The sequence below is a fragment of the Hyaena hyaena genome, unplaced genomic scaffold (assembly GCF_003009895.1).
Source record: "Hyaena hyaena isolate Hyena2069 unplaced genomic scaffold, ASM300989v1 scaffold_273, whole genome shotgun sequence".
In the NCBI taxonomy this organism is placed as follows: domain Eukaryota; kingdom Metazoa; phylum Chordata; class Mammalia; order Carnivora; family Hyaenidae; genus Hyaena; species Hyaena hyaena.
In genome coordinates this window covers 801,919-813,985 of record NW_024080904.1, presented here as the reverse complement: position 1 = coordinate 813,985, position 12,067 = coordinate 801,919, and the positions used below count along the sequence as shown (strand labels likewise).

Here is a 12,067-nt window from a genome sequence, read left to right as displayed (position 1 = left end):
AATGCACAGAACTGGGCCTGCAGGTGAAGGGATGCCCTTGCACCACAGACAGAGGAAACGAGGATCTGAAAGCAGGCTCCTTGCTGACAGCAGAGAGCCTAATGCAGGGCTCAAACCCATGAACCCTGAAGTCATGACCTGAGCCGAAGTTGGATGCTTAACCGACTGAGGCACACAGGTGCCCCAGTTAAACCCAATTTTTAAAAGCATCACAGGGGTGCCTGGGTGGCTCAGTCGTTTAGGCATCTGACTTTGGCTCAGGTCACGATCTCGCAGTTGGTGGGTTCGAGCCCCGTGGAGGGCTCTGTACTGACAGCTCAGAGCCTGCAGCCTGCTTTCCATTCTGTGTCTCCCTCTCTCTCTCTGTCCCTCCCCCACCTGCACTCTGTCTCTCTCTGTCTCTCACAAATAAATTAAAAAATGTTTAAGAAAATAGATAAAACTATCACAGGGGCTAGAGATAACATATTGAAGACAATGACCACAGCAGCAGGTGTGCAGGCAGCATTCAGTAAGTGTGAGTTGTTACCATTGTTTGTTGTTGGTATTACGGACAGCATGGCCTCCACGGTGGCCCCCAGGCCGCACCTCCTCTCTGGCTCAGTGCCCTCACCCTTCTCTGCAGCAGGAGCCTTCCTCTCAGGCTTCCCACTGTGTGGATCCCTCCCCTTCTCCTCCTCACATGGCCCTTGCCTCATCTCTGGTGTAGACCTTACTTCTCCCGACCATTTTTCATTCTTAGTACAATTCCTCTGTGCCTGGTACTGGTGGGATTACAGCACAGAGACAAATCCATCCAATTCTCTTGTCACATGCAGCTGACACCGGGGTGTCACTGAGAAGAAAATGCATCGCTACCACAAAGTGTGATTTGGCCTGGGAAGGAGAGTGTGTGCAAAGGGCTACAGGGTCACAGGAAAGAGCATCGAACTCTGCTCTGAGGTTGAGGACAAGCCAGCAAAAAGGGAGAGTAATAATAACAAGAGGGGATGCTGAGACGCCTAACTGCCAGGCGGTTTTGGAATTTCTTTACGTATATTAACTCATGTCCCTCACAACAAGCTATGAAGCGACGTGTTTCCAACCCATCTTACAGATGAGAAGACTAAGGCCAGGAGGGGTTACATAACTGGCTGGACTGATGTCACAAAGTGAGGAGTGCCAAGGCCAAGACTGGAATCCAGCAGACAATGCTGTTCACCCCAGGCTCCACAGCCTCTCTCTCAAGGGGATGGCGAGGGGTGTAGGAGTTTGCTGGACAGAGGAAGGGGTTGGGGCACAGGAAGGTCATAACACAGATGGCCCTTTTGTTCCTTGGATCCGCAGAGGCAGAAGGCTTAGCAGGTACTGAGGACCTGCTTCTCATTCCATTGGTGCGGGGAAACAGCCGCTGGAAAACCCCATTCTCCCGCTACAAAAAGAGTCATTCCCAAATACTGAGTCTAAGCACTGTGCATGGAAAGAGGCCATTTAAGGCAGAGAAGACAGGCATGGAAGTCAGGACAGCGTTTAAATTCTGTATTTGTCACCCAGTGGCTCCATGATGGCACATTTTTCCTGTCTCTGGCCAAGACTCCATTTCCTTAGTTCTACAGCGAGTTTGAGTTTGATCAGGCCTGTCCCTCCCACTGCACAATGTCCACAATGTTTTATCTCCAGTATGGGCTCCATAAGTACAGCCTGCTATTGTTATGATTATTACGAGGGAATTGACTGGCTTAATGTTCTTCCCTGCCCATAGCTCTGATCTTGGACCGCTTGGCTGTCATTTGGGAAAAGGGAAAGGCTGAGAGTTGCTTTTGGATCCTGTTAAGCATGATGTATTTGATTTACCCTCTCACCTCCAATCTAACCAGCCACTCTGTGAAAGGAAGGGCTAATGTCCTGATTTTATGGATGAGGAACTGAAGCCCCCAGCAGTTAAATGATTGGCCTCCAGTTTGCAGAGCAAGAAAGTAACAGGATCAGGATTCGAATTCTGTTCTTCTCTACTCTGGGAGTCAGAGCTCCCCCAGCTCTAGTTAGATGGGGGAATTTGGCATGATCCTGAGTGTCACTCAAAATGACCCACTATGGTGGCTCCATCTGGCCATCTACCACACCACTACTGGAGCCTCTAGGATATAGATGAGATGACGCTGTGTGGTTGTCAATTCCTCCCCCCTTCCCCCACTCACCATGGCTCTGTTTCTCCACCAGCTAATGGGCGGCCCTGTCCAAGATCCTTCATATCTCTGAGCCTCATCCTTCTTACTCAAAAGATGGGGGCCATAAGCCTTGTCCTGCCGCATTCACAAGGATGCAGTAAGGATAAAATATACACTATTCTATTCGGGACACATGATGATTAATAATGCCGTTGTTCCCTGCTTGCACAAAACCTGAACCAGCAAAGTGAAATATACAAAATAGATTAAGCAGAGGGTAATTATTCATTTTGCAAAAGAGTTCTTCAGTCTACAAAAGAGATGTACTGATGGATTTTTTTCCCAAACATCAGCTATCTTTGTGAGTTTAGAATCCAATCTCATTTATAAAATTAAACCAAGAAAGAATAACGATTTCCCAGATGTGCGCTGAGAACAGCAGGCCACACACACACACAGACGCACACATCCTGCCCATGCCATCCACGCCCTAAAGCAAGGTGGGCCAGACACCAGGAAGAGGGAACCTTTGCCGCTGGCTAGTCAGGAACTGGGGGAAAACAAAGAGAACCAGTGGACAGCATGTGACGTCTGCACTCTGTTCAAAGGTGTCCCTTCCGCAGAGCGACCTCAGCCTCAGCTATATACAGGCAGATGGTCAGGGTCACAGTTAGCTTCTCTGGGAAACTAGAGGACTGTCATTCCCAGTACTTCCATCTGGGATATTATACCATTTCACAGTGATGTGTATGTTCAGCTGAACCCAGCTCATTTCCACTTTGCTAACCACATTCCTGAATGTATTCAAACTCATGCTCTTGCTCTCCCTCTCATTCTCGGCTCTTCTCTGATGGTTCTCTCTTCCTCTCTTCTCTGTCTGTCTGTCTGTCTCTCTCTCTCTCTCTCTCTCTCTCTCAGTGTTTGGCATTTGCTCCTGCCTCAGTTTCCCTCTTTGGTCTCTTCTTTTCCACCTTTTCTTTCTCTCCATGTGTGTCTCTATATCCTTCACTGTCCTTCTTGTAAGCCTCATTCCTTTGTAGCTCTCTGCAGGGAAAAGAACTTGAGTTTAAGTCAGAGTTTAAGTGCAGGTTGAGACCCACTTTGTCCACAGAGGAGAGACAAAAAAAAAAAAAAAAAAGACAGTCTGTCTGTTTCAAGGGTTAATGTGATGATCACATAAGATATGGTAAGTAAAGGTGCCTAAGCAAGGACTACATTCACATCCTATTAATTCCTCTCCTCTACTTTTCTTCCTCTTTTCTTTTTCTTTCTTTGCATTTCCCATCCATTCCTCTCCCTTTGCCCCAGTCTCACACAAGCACAAACACCACAGCCTCTCCACCCCACTCTGCCCGACCCCTCCCCAGGCCCTGCCCCTCATCCCCTGCCCCAAGCAGCCCCCACATTCAGGCAATGATTTAGTTGCAGAACAGCACAGGCTCCCATAACTAAAGTGCACATTCCTTCACAAAACATTTTTACGGTACATTTACTGGTATATGATAGAGAATCACCATGAATCATTAAAATTAAGCAATGTGTGTCCAAGTGGCCTGCACCAGGCTTCACTAGGGAGTCAGGCTTTGCTATTAAGTCCATTTCTGGCCATTTGAAAGCTTGCAGCAGATCTGTCCTACTGTACAGGGCGAGGCCACCTGACCTCGCCTGACTTGTGTAGAGCATCTTGAATTCCTGGATGCCCTATCCTGAGGGACAGTCTTGGTGTGATCAGCATAAAATCCATACACCTCAACCACCCATGTTGTCTGCTAGAAACCCATGTATTGACATTTCAATTAAAATGCCATTTAACAAAAAGTAACCAAAAGGCTGGGGCATCCCTCCCCCCCTCCCCCAACTCCTCATTTTCAGAGACCTTTAATCACCTACACTGAAGTGAAAGTGGCCTTCCATCCAAAAGAGAAAGGGCAGTGTGGTGTAATGGGTAGCTCCCTTTGATGACACCAAATAACCAGAAAAGGCTAGTGCTATTTCTAAGTGCCATGTTTTAAATGGTTTAGTGAAGGCCCCTTCTTCTCAGAAATCTGTCACTGTGACTTCCATTCCATCATGATTAAGACTTTTATGGGTTACGCACAGTCAACGCTAGGGGTTCTTTTCACCCCTGATTCAGTAATCCCATTTGTTGGACACATATAGGTGCCATATTATGTAGCAGGTACTTTGCACTGATTACAATCGTCACAATAACCTAGCAAAGGTGAATACATTTTCTTCTGATGAAAAAGAATAGGAAATTGAAGCTTGGGGAAAATTAAGCAATTTGCTCCAAACCGCACCAATAGTTACAGTCAGAGACAAGATTTTAACCCAGATCTGCCCACCTTCGGTGCTTCCACTTTTTTCCCTTTTTTTTCCTGCCTGCCTTTCCAAAAACAAAACAGCCCACATTGGGAGCAGCCTGATTCTGAGCAAACGGAGGTGGTGGCAGTGTCTCATCTCCCTCCCTGGTGACTGACTCAGTCTTGGTTCTCAGTCAATGTTTGTGAAAGAAAGACATCAAAGAAGCTGTCAGGGGACTTGCCATGTCCCATATGTCCTGCACTGAAATGCCTCTGCATGAATGCATGGACCAGATCAGAAGCCTGGAAGACAGACCTGAAAAAACTTTGCCAGAAGCTGATACCACCTTCAGATGTCGTAAAAGACTTTTGAAGACACTGACCCATGTTGTAGCTGGAGGTCCACATTCCAAGAATAAAATATTTGACTGCTTAAGTTTTTCACAAGAGATGGGGGAATCAAGCTTCAGCATGGTGGTCAGGAGACCTCTACTCTGTCACAAACTTCCCGAGTGACTTGAGCCAGGTCCTGACCCTCTCTGAACCCCAACCTCATTGCTGTAAAAGAGGGGGTTGTAATGAATGGTCTGCACAGTTCCTCCCGGCCTGGGCCTCTTTGCTCTTTGAACCCCCAACTGAAGGAGGCTCTTTGAAGGCTTCTCAGGAGGAGTGTTGGAGCAGCCACTGTCATGAGTTAATACTTTCCCCTTCCAAATTTAAGGGGCACTCGGGGCTGTGCAATGCAGGGTTGACACCCACGAATGAGCACCTCTTTTAGACTTTGTGCCCGAGCCTCCTTACTTACCTCCCTGAATCCCAGCCCTGCTCAGCACAGGGCTCAGAAAAGCTCTGCTCAGCCTTGAGCAACTTGTGGTGCATGTTTGGGCCACTGGTTCACTTCTTCTGTCACCCTAGATCACTGGTATCTGTTATTGTCTGAATGTTTGTGTCCCCCCAAATTCATATACTGAAGCTCCTAACACCAACATGATGGTATTTGGAGGTTGGGCCTTTGGAAAGTAATCAGGGTTAGATGAGGTCATGAGGTGGGACCCTGGACAGATTTTGCACGGTCTACACGCACACACATACATGTGTGCATGCAAACACATGCACACAGAAGAAAGGTCATGTGAGGACACAGAGAACAGTCAAGAGGTCAGTTTTCCACAAGCAGGAAGAACACTCTCACCAGGAACCAATTCATTGGCTTCTTGATGTTGGACTTCCCAGCCTCCAGAGCTGTGAGAAATAAGATTATGTTGTTCAAGGCACCAGTCTATGATATTTTGTTACAACAGCCCAAACCGACTAAGACAGTGTCATCCTCTTCTGAGTCTTTAGAGCCAGTGTGAAACTGGTCCTGGATCTCATCCACATGTGGGGGACATAGCATTGGATTCCTCATTTCTGATGTCAAAGCTTGAAACCAGTTTGTTAGAAAACTCGAAGGGGCAGAGATGGTAGTTTCTTTTGCTCACTATCCCCAACACTGGGCACAATGCCTGGCATGTAACTGATGCTCACTGAATCACTGCAGTGAATGAGATCCAATATCTTGATTCCAATAACTTCTTTCCACCACCACGGCTACCAGCCTGACCAAAGCCATCATCAGGCTGATATGATACTGGATGATCGTATCAGTCTTCCAAGGTCCCCCCCCCCCGCCCTTCTACCTACCACTCTTTCCTGTGTCCCTATAGATTTTTCTCAATGGTTTGGCCAGAGTGATCCTTCAAAAACGTAAGTTAAATGATACCAGTCTTCCGGTCAGAATGCTCCTGTTGCTTCCCATTGAGTTCAGGTTGAAAGCCAAGGTTCTTAAAATGTCCTGCAAAGTTCTGACCCTCTGATCCCGCTCTGATCCCAGTTCCTAATATTCAGCTAGTGTTCAGTGAAGCCCAGAAATGTTCTCCTACCTGATCTTCATCAAATATGTGAGGCGCAATCTGCTCTCAGAGCCTTTGTACCAGCCATTCCCTCCACCTGGCCTGTGCTTCCCCCAGATATCCACAAAAACATGCTTTGCTCCCCCATCTCCCCAGCCATGCCTACTTTGAACATCCTACTTAAATTTGCAATCACCTCTCTCCTCCTCATTCACAGTCCACTCTTTCTGCAGCCTCTTTATAAAAAGGCTATTGTCTTCTAACAGGATACAATTTATTTGTTATGTTACATATATTCTAATTATCTGTTTGCCCCCTGCCCCACTTGAATGTGAGCTCCATGATAGTAACAATTTTTATCTATTCTGTTCATTCTGTCAGTATCTGACATCCTGCTTGAATTAGATAATTGAGAAATAAATACCAGTTGAATGTTAAATACACAAATACATGAATAAATACCAAAAACAGTTATTTAACTCAGATGTCAAAGTATTAAATCAATCTACTAGACCAGGGGTTGGCAAATCTTTTTTCTGGAAAGGGCCAGCTGGTAAATATTTTAGGTTTTGCAAGCCACAGAATCATGACTTTTCAACTCTACTACTGTAGAAAACAGTCATAGGCAATATGTAAACTAATAAGCATGGCTGTGTTTCAATAAAACTTTATTTTTATAAATACAGCAGTTGTCCTGTGGGCTGCAGTTTTGCCTACTGCTGCACTAGAGTATCTATCACGTCAGGCACCGGGTCTCGTTTTGTACTCTGTGAATCACAGTGCATAGCACAGCACCTAGCACAGCACTGTCACTCAATAAATAATATGAATTAAATGACATATATATTAAATGTAGTTCCAGTCTTCACTCTCTGTCACAGCACTGTCCATGCGAACTTGCTTCATTGTTAATGTTCTAGATCTATGATCTCCAAAATGGCAGCCACTAGCCTGTGGCTATTGAGCACCTGAAATGTATGTGGATTAATTTACTTTTTAATTTAAATAGCCACATATGGCTAAGGGGTACCATATTGGATAGTAGAGCTCTATCACAAACATTGCTTTGCTACAGGATCCAGTTCTGGTCCCTCCCTTTCTAGGAAGACTTACCTGACTGCTAAGGCTCATAGCGACTGTCCTTTTTTTTTTCTTTTTTAATCCTAAAATTCTCATTTCATTCAATCTATGTTTTAACCACAGCTACAGCAATACTTAATGATCACTGAGCTTTGTGTATGAGGCATTGTGCTAAGTGCTTAATATGTTTTATCTAGTGTAATGCTGGGCAGAGCACTGGCTTTCAATGAAGATTTGCAATACACATTCAAACTTGGAGAGGACTCAGAGAAAATCTAATGAATAGCTGATCCTTGAACAACATGAGGGACAAGTGTGTGGACCCTAGGCACCACTGAAAATCTGTGTATAATTTTTACTCCCCCAAAGCTTAATTACTAACAGCCTACTATTGACTGGAAAGCCTTACTGATAACATAAATGGTAGATTAATATTTATTGTGCATGTTATATGTATCATATACTGTATCCTTATAATAAAGTAAACTGGAGTAAACATGTTAAAATCATAAGAAAGAGAAAATACATTTACAGTATCATATTGTGTTTCTTGAAAAAAATCTGCATGTAAGTGGACCTGCACAGTTCAAACCCATTGTTGTTCAAGGAGTCAACTATAATTTCCTTTTATATTATAAATAGAGAAACTAAAACCCAGAGAACAAAGGGACATGTCAAAGGTCCCGCCATTAGTCAAAATTGCAAATCTAGTAGTGAATATCATGGAATTGGTCTCCAAACACAATATTTCTTCTTTTAGTCACTCATTCCATCATTCATTATTAAACACTGGCAGTGAACTAGACAATGAGTGGGCTGGGCTTAGAGGTAAGCAGCAAATTCCACAGGCGCAGTCTTTGCCTTTATACAGCATATAGTCTCCTGATAGATAGCATATAGTCTCCTGATAGGTAGGAACTGAACACAGAACTTCACAATAAACATACAATTAGAAGCTGTGATTCTGTGCTGATAGTGCAGATCAGTGGTTAAGAGGATACAGTCTGAAGCCTGACTTCTAGGATTCCAATCTGTACTCCACTGCTTCTTAGATGCGTGACTTTGGGAAAATCTATTAACTTATATGATTCAGTCTCCTCATCTGTAAGATGATAATAACAGGACATCACACCAGTTCTAAGACACACAGTTTTTTTTTTTTAATTTTTTTAAATGTTTTATTTATTTCTAGGAGAGAGAGAGAGAGACAGTGTGAGCAGGGGAGGGTCAGAGAGAGAGGGAGTCACAGACTCTGAAACAGGCTCCAGACTCTGAGCTGGCAGTCAGCACAGAGCCCGACGCGGGGCTCGAACCCACGAACCGCGAGATCATGACCTAAGCGAAAGTCGGACGCTCAACCGACTAAGCCACCCAGGCGCCCCTCTAAGACACACAGTTTTCCACATTTTCATATCCTTGAATTGAGAACTTGTCTGTTATCAGTATCCTAATGGTAATTACTGGTAGCCTTTTTTTTTCTTAGTTGAATGTAAAATACTGGCACTTGTAACTGAATCTTGCTTCAGTTAAAATATGGTTTTGTCTATTTTCTAGGGCTATTATGGGGATTAAATGAAATAATATGTGTGAAGTCCATACAAGAGAGCCTGACACATAGTTTGTACTGTACAATGGGCACTATTATTATCATCATCATCATCATCATCACCATTATCATTATTTACTATAAAGAAAAATAAAGCATACAGACGTTGAGTAAAACATAAGAATAACTGAGTCTAGAAGGTCAGCAAACACCTCCTTGAGGATGAGACATTTAAGCTGAAACATGAAAGATAAGGAAGAGGGAAGAAAGGGAAGAATAAGTCTCATGCGGAGTGAGGGTGGAGACAGAGCAGACTGTTGCGTGCAGAGGTAACCGCACCTGCAAAGGCCCTATCTTCGCTGGAAATGAGTTACCACTAACCAACAAGAACACTTCACAACATGGCTCTGTATCCAAAGAACACTCCCAACCCCGACCACTAAATTAATCATCATCTTCTTTTCCCACATTTTTTTGTTTATTGATAGTTCACTGGTCATAAGGTACTACAGATATATTTTAAAGTTTCTGAATTTTTTTGAATAGCAAGACAGATACCATTTATAGACACCAATATATTTTTGTAATACACTTGCTGAATAAAATTAAATATAGTCTCTAATTTAAGTGCCAGTAAATTATAGTTTTGATGACGAATCTCATCTTAAAGGCTGAGAGCGCCCCTTCTTTTCATCACATTCACCAAAGAGATAAGAATCAGAGATACCTCCATTTATCTTCCTATTAGCAACTTCATCAGAGGACACATCAGATCTCTTACACCCTCTTTATTTCAGGTTCAGAAGCAAAGGCTACCCTGGACCTTCGGGGTGGCTGGCAAGCTCCCAATAAGAAACCATTTTTCAGTCTCTTTTGCAGCCCATTCTAACCTTCTTGTTCTTCCAAATTTTTAAACAGTCAGTCCTGTTGCTTTCTGTTGTGAGCTTTCTGAAATTTTATGACCTCATCTTTAACACAGATTGTCATTCTTCAAAGGACCCCCACCTTCTTCCACAACATAACATTTTACAACACCTCTAGACCAAATATACCAAGATTCCCAAATAAGAGATATAAAATGGTTTCCCTACAACCCATAAATGTTGTCACAGTTCCAATTCTTAGTTCTGCATTTCTCCCTTGTCCCCAATACAACTGGGTCCTTTTATTTTTTTTCAAGTCAACTTTTTCTGCAAATTCTTTGTCCAGAGGATTCATGCCTACCTCTGAGAATTCTCTGCAAATACCTATCAAAAAGGGAATGCCAGAATGCCTCTCTCTTCTCAATGCTAAGCAAACTCCTCAAACACTGACTCCTCAAATAGTAGCTTCTTATTCAATCTGGGTCCAAATCCCAGCTGTGATACTTAATAAATATATGACCTTGGGAATTTCATTCAACTATTTTAAGACATAGCTTCTTGTATGGAAAATGGAAGCATCAATAACTACACATAAGTGTTGTTATGAAGCCCAAGATAGTACAGTGACAGAAAGCTGCAGTACTTATTCTTGGTACACAATAGGTGCATGATAAGTTGCAGATGCCATTACTATTGCCCAGTATTCATGCACTCCTTGATGCTATACCCAAACTCCTCCATATGTCTCTTTACTGCAAGCTAGCTCTGGTCATTATCTAACACCTCTATTATATATAGAAATGAACCTGCATCAAATGGATCAATTTGATGAAATAAATGAGATTTTATGGTTAGTATTCATTTCATGGTATTTAAACAGGGGGAAAAAAAACTTGTTGTTGTTTGAGTGGCTTTTGTTGGAAATGTTCTTTGTTTTTTTTTTTTTTAAAGTTTGATTTCATTATCTTGCATGTCTTAATAATGAGGCATGGCCGGGGGAGAGAGGGAGAGAGGGAGAGGGGGAGGGAGGGAGGGAGGGAGAGAGGGAGAGAGGGAGAGAGAGAGCAAGACACAGTGTGAGCAAGACACAGTGAGTGAGGGGAGGGTCAGAGAGAGAGGGAGACACAGAATCTGAAGACAGGCTGACAGCTCCGGAGCTGATAGCACGGAGCCCGAAGAGGGGCTTGAACCCACAAACCACGAGACAGTGACCTGAGCTGAAATCAGACACTCAACTAACTGAGCCACCCAGGCACCCCAGATGAGTTTTGTTTAATACAGGTTTTGGTATAGCTCTGGACCAAGGCATGGTGACATAGAGAGCATTATGAATTCTGAGGATAAGGGTGACTCACTTCAGGGAAGACTGAGTTCCCTAGTTGAGGCCTACAGGGTAACAACATAGTTGGACACACTAATCCTAAATGGATAAAAAATACAGCTTACTTTGAGTTCAAAAAAGACTAATGGTCCCCACCTCAAAGGAGAAGGTGATTTTCAGAAGAGAGCTGTGCCAGGTAAAATTCTTCAGCAAAAACAGCCAAAATGTTACTTTCAGTACCCAAAGAGCTATCCATGGTGCTGACACCAGAACCATATCCCCAACCCACTGATCAACCCCTGACATTTCACCAAATGAAACTTGCTTCTCATTCATTCATTCATTCATTCAAAAAGATGTATTAATGTGGGAACTGTTTCAGTTAGCTATAGCAATAAGATGAGCATTGGGCAAGTTTTAATAAAACTATGTTCTCATTAAACAAATCTTTCCTCTCTGGCCTGCCAGGAAGTTGGCTCTCTATAGATAAATCTCAGCTTACTTAATGGTGCTTCTCACTTGTGCACTAACTCACTTAAGTGCTACATATCTGGTACCTAGAAACCCCCATGCTATAATCTCCTTCAAGGGAGGGACATTGTCCGTCTCTGTAAATTCTTATGTTTTGTTTATTTTTAAAAATGTTTTATTTATTTCTGAGAGAGAGAGAGAGATAGTGTGAGCAGGGGAGAGTCAGAGAGAGAGGGAGACACAGAATATGAAACAGGCTGCAGGGTCTAATCTGGCTTTCATCACAGAGCCCGATGCGGGGCTCGAACCCATGAACCGTGAGATCATGACCTGAGCCCAAGTTGGATCCTTAACCGACTGAGCCAGCCAGGTGCTCCTTTCTCTGTAAATTCTTAAATTAACAACTTCATAAAGTCCTTGTGCCCCATTAAACTTTATCAATAC

The 12,067-nt window shown here is 43.5% G+C and overlaps 1 protein-coding gene across 2 annotated transcripts in view; it reads right to left on the bottom strand.

The window, feature by feature from the left end:
* ASTN2 (astrotactin 2) overlaps nucleotides 1-12,067 on the bottom strand; it is an 898,753-nt gene that overhangs the window by 478,050 nt on the left and 408,636 nt on the right. The gene's annotated exons all lie outside the window — the stretch shown is intronic.